This window comes from Juglans microcarpa x Juglans regia, chromosome 8D, assembly GCF_004785595.1.
Source record: "Juglans microcarpa x Juglans regia isolate MS1-56 chromosome 8D, Jm3101_v1.0, whole genome shotgun sequence".
Taxonomy (NCBI): domain Eukaryota; kingdom Viridiplantae; phylum Streptophyta; class Magnoliopsida; order Fagales; family Juglandaceae; genus Juglans; species Juglans microcarpa x Juglans regia.
The window spans coordinates 11422664-11428022 of NC_054608.1; the positions used below are offsets into that span (position 1 = coordinate 11422664).

The 5359-nt window shown below is 35.8% G+C and overlaps 1 long non-coding RNA gene across 1 annotated transcript; it reads right to left on the reverse strand.

Moving 5' to 3' along the window:
- Nucleotides 1–646: 646 nt before the first annotated feature.
- LOC121243267 lies at nucleotides 647–1410 on the reverse strand. The gene is made up of 3 exons (XR_005936089.1): nucleotides 1326–1410; nucleotides 1037–1250; nucleotides 647–887 (listed from the first exon to the last, which is right to left on the reverse strand). It is a non-coding gene; the product is annotated as an uncharacterized LOC121243267 (long non-coding RNA).
- Nucleotides 1411–5359: the final 3949 nt, after the last annotated feature.

The following is a 5359-nucleotide window of genomic DNA, read 5'->3' on the forward strand; positions in this document are numbered from 1 at the left end:
TTAATTTCTACATTTTCTCTGGAAGGAAAGAAATATTTTCATAAAAAGCTTTCTTGAAAAATTTTGGCAGCTTAACCTGTCAACCAAAAGAGCCCACTTTATAGCTCTGGACCTTTGGTATCTCATGAAGATATTTGTTTCTAGGGGGACTTACCAAAATTCCAGTTCTTTCCATCATTTTGGCCACAACTCCTTTTCCTCCAATCGAGTCACTCTCTTCCTTCTATAGCACATTGTTGATGATGATGATGAACAGAGTTGATAATGATGAACAGAGTTGATGGCGATGAAGAATGGAGGCGATGATGATGACGAAGAGAATGGAAAGGGCTAGCCGGCTAGGGTTTGGTCTACAAAATGCAAACTTAAGGTAATTTAAAGCATATCAAGTTGAAATTGACGTTTAACGGGTTCAATCCAAAATCTAACTTAAACCACTTTTGCCGAACGGGTTGGGTCGGGTTGTGTGGACGGATTGGGTCTACGGTTTTTTTGCACAGGCCTAGTGACAAGCTCTTAAGGTGCATTATGAAGCTGTCATAGTACCTCTCTTACCAAAGGGGCAAATGAAAGCAAATAACGATCAAACTTTGACCAACTATCTGTATAAACCACTCGCCCAAGCTTTATGATTGACAATATTTATACAAAGAGAAAAACTTCAAACAAGATGGGTGTTAAGAATAGATTTATACCCTCTAATAATACTGTGACAAGTATGTTTTTTCATAAAAGATAAATAGAACTGACTGTAGGCAAGTTTTGTCCCGTATATCTTCCATGTTGCTTTCTCCCTTTCTTTCCCCTCTCTCTCCTCAAGCGACTGCGTATTTTCGTCCCTCTCTTATCTCTACCATATGGGAATCCTTCATTTAATCTTATGAAAGCTTCATTTTCATTTATAATTTTCTTTATAAGTAAAAAAAGAAATATAATCAGTAGAGATCAATTCACAACAAAAATCACAAAAACAGAAATCAAAAGAAGGTCAAAATGAGAGCTTTTGTATAAATAATCAAGGATGGAAGAGATATACCAGTAGGGACAAACCCAAATCTAGATTTTTTTCACACATATAGAGAAAGCCATTAAAGTTCACATCAAGCCTTCTTAGCATCCTCAAGCAGCAGGGTTTGAAGTTATTGAACTCATTGAGATATGAAAACCTTGTTAGGTTTAGAGGTTTCTGTTGCTCAAGGACTAGCAAGGGTGAATGTTTTCTCATATATGATTTTGACCTAAATGGAAACCTGTACTGATATCTTGACTTAGACGATGGAAGCAACATAAATTTTCTCATATATGATTTTGACCTAAATGGAAACCTGTACTGATATCTTGACTTAGACGATGGAAGCAACATAAATCTTAACTGGTCCAAGAGGATTTATGTCATTAGTGGAATTGCAAGAGGTTAGTTACTTTATTGATTCTTTAATTTATTCAATGTCATTTTCTTGAATATGATGCTGCATTGTATTGTATGGACATGAGAGAGATAAGGACGAAAATACGTAGTTCAGCTATTTTTAATTACACAAGCATGTCAAGCCATCCACCAAAACCTCCAACCCAACCGGTATGCCATGCTTGTGATCATCCTCTTCCTTTTTCTTTTCTTTGTTTGTTTATTTATTAATGGTAAGCGAATGAAAAAACAAAGAAAGAAAGAAAGGTTCTTGAGATCAGTTGATGATGATGATAGCTGAGACTACCTCTCAGACCATAAATACAAACTCACATCTCTTCTAATTCCTGTTCGGATGGAAAAGACAACATCAAATATTCATATGATTCATACTATTAATGGAAAGGACAACATCAAATATCATAGATTATTTAGGATTGAATTCAACTTATTTATGGAACAAAATCTCAAAAGGCCGGCTTAAGCTTAACTTGGTGGGTATACAAAGACTTTGTTTACAGCTACAATAGTATAGTTGAGATGGATATTTGACATAAAGAATATCATGATTATTTGTGGAGAAAAGAACAGGGAAAGTCATTGCATTAAAAGTACACATAATCTGATCATAGGTAGGTAACTAACCCAGTTCTTTTAACGGTCAGGATATCGCCTAGACTCATGTATATTGCAAAAGCAAGCCTGCAGGAGAACTGTGATTTACGAGTATGTTTGGCTATTGATAAGAAGAACAATAGTGTGAAAAAGCAGGTGGAACCCCTCAACAAAAAGATATATGCTACAATATGAAGAGTACGGATATATCAGTGAAAAAAAGCATGTACAGATATATGAACGATGTAACACCCGGGTTTAGTTACAAGCCATTTAATAAAAGTTTTGTTTCTGGATTTATATGCATGAAGAGCCTAATTATTTTTTTTATTCAAGTATTATTTTTTATTAGACTACAGGCCTAAAATATTTGTTTTGTTGGATTATGATTTTTTTTGGGCTTGATAACTAGGTGATTTTTCTAATGGGCCAAGGTGAGATTTGAGCCGAGAATTTTTCTAAGACAAGTTAGATTATTTTTAGAAATTGAGTTGAGACCCATGACTCAAGAAAAAGCCCAAGACCCAAGCCCACACCCGTTTGTTTTAAACCATGAAAAACAACTACCAGTTTTTGAAATCTCGCCACCACGCACGTTTCCACTCTCATGCATGTTTTTTTTAGGTTTTAGTTGGGGTTCTCAATTGCCTTTTTATAATAAGCTCACCCCTGCATGAAATGAAAACCCTAAGCCGCACCCTTTGAAGCCATCCCTTCCATGCATGTAGCCGTGTGTGACCGTCCACCAGGAAAATCAAACTGTGCACCCTGTTGCAGTCCAAGACCCTCACGGAAGCCTAAACGAGAGCGTCCCTACTGCCTTTGTGTTACAACCCCCCACAGCGCCGTCCCTGCACCACCACCGTGAATGCCCATCTGCTCAACCAACCCACAACCTAGTATGCCGCCACCCCCATCTCATGGAAACTCAGCACGTTACACCCCTATTTTTGCAGCTCAAAACATAGCAAGCTTGTTACGTTAGGTGACACCAACCACGGCGCAGTGAACTCAACAACGTCGTTAGCCCTCCACGCCGTCATCGCCTTTGCATAAAAGTGCCGCCGAGTACCTCTCGTCACCCATGTTGTTGTTCCACTCGGTAAGGCCACGGCCTTTGGTTGCTTCTCCTCTCCATCTCTCCCCTTTTTTGTCACCGTGTTCTCTCATCATTTCTCTCACTCATCTCTCTCTCAGTGCCCTGCCGCCATGACAACCACCTTCTTCGCCGCACCGCACGCAGCTCCTCCCTTCTCGATGAGTATCTCGCGCCCCTGCCTCTCCGACTGTTGCACCACGTATACGCATGAAAACGTTTTCTTAAGAGGCTACGTAAATTTAGTTTTACATATTATTTGGATATGAAATTACAATATTGCCCTTATTATTGGATGGTTTCAATTTGAAATTATGTTTATATTAAATCTGTTTCTACATGATCTTTGTCGTAAGTATAAGAAATTGTACAAAAAATAAATAGGATTTTTAAATTGTACTATTGGTAGCAAATTATTTTTATAGTAAGTCTGTAATTTTATTTTGAACGTTTTAAATATGATTAAAGCTATTTTTTTTATTATTTAATAAATTTTTACTAGTACTTATCTTAAATTTTGATTGATATCAAGGAAATTTAGAGAATGATGATATTTTAAAGTTATGGAAATTTTTAGGTATTGAAGAATTAAAATAGCTATAGTAGAAGCTTAGGCTTAAATGATATAAATTTGTGATTGATTGGAAATTTATAGAATTACGTGATTATTTTATAGGTGACGATTTATAGTTGACTCGACATTTTTTTGAGGAAGATTCTGAAAAGCTAAGAAGTCCAGGTAAGCGGGGTTCCTATGCTAGACTTTGCATAAAATAAAATGAAACGAGGTTACTTTTGAAAATATGTATGTTTGTTTTGAAAAGAAATCAGAAAACAATTTTAGATATGTGTTCTACATATGCATGAAAGCTGTATAAGAGAAAGTATTTTCTGTTATGACTAGCATAGACATGAGCTAATTTTGTGCATTCTGTTTCTAATCTGGAAAAGAGCGAATATGAGTTTTTTTTTTCTGAAAGTTTTGATGAAATAAAGACGTTCTGATGCATGAGATCTAAAAATTTTTGTTGTGAATAAATGAAGACGTTTTGATTCTGTTTATTTCAAACATGTGAAATTATCTAAAGTTGTTCGGTATTTGGTTTTTGATATGATGTGGCATCTGAAAACCTTGGTATGAGATTCTGATTCTGTATTCTGATTAAAGTCTGATTCTGATGGTTCTAATTTGTTCTAATAAGGCCCAACCATGGGTGATAATAATGGATACGACCTAGCCACGGGTAATAATAGTAGTATACGGCCCAACCACATGTTATAATAGTGGATACGGCACAATCACATGTTATAATAGTGGATACGACCATTCCACAGGTTATAATGGTGGTTTATAACCCTACTATGAGGGTTAAACATGGTATACGGCCTAACCACGGATGATAATAGTGTATACGGCCCTTCCACGGGTTATAATGGTGGTTTATAACCCTACCACAGGAGTTAAACATGGCATACGGCCCAACCACGGGTTATAATAGTGGATACGACCATTCCATGGGTTATAATGGTGGTTTATAACCCTACCACAAGAGTTAAACATGGTATATATCCGATGTGATGCTCTGATTGATAAAGATGAGGTCTCAGATTTTGATATGCCAAAAGATTTTTGAATAAGAATGTTTTTCTGAAAATTTCTCTGATATTTTTTGTAACATGTTTTGATATTTGCATTCTGAAAGTAAATGTTTCTGTTTCTGCATTCTGAAAGTAAACATTTTGTTTTGCATTCTAAATTCTAAAAACGCTCATGTTTACATATTAGTATATTTTCTTTATTTACTGAGTTGTTGATAACTCACCATTTATCTCCATAACATTTTTCAGATATTTTTATGGTTCAGTTGGAGAACAAGAGTAGGAAGTATTGGAAAAGTCTGATGATCATAGATGAATGAGTGCTACGGGTACAAGTTTATTGGAGAGTCTTATTTAGTAGGTTTATGATTTTTGGATTTTGAATAAATGGATTTGTACTTTTTGAGAATATTGGAGTATTTAAATATGTTATGGAAGTTGGATTTAGGTTACAAGAGCTAACTCTCCAAACCTCTGGAATCGGAGCATTACAAACAATATATACCACCCGCTGTGATTATTATACATGACTTTTATTCAACCTATGCTGATATGAGAGAGACCTGAAATGCTTGTCCAATGAATCAAATTTATATGAAAAAATGTACTAAAGAATGATGACAGCAGGCTAACGCTTTACT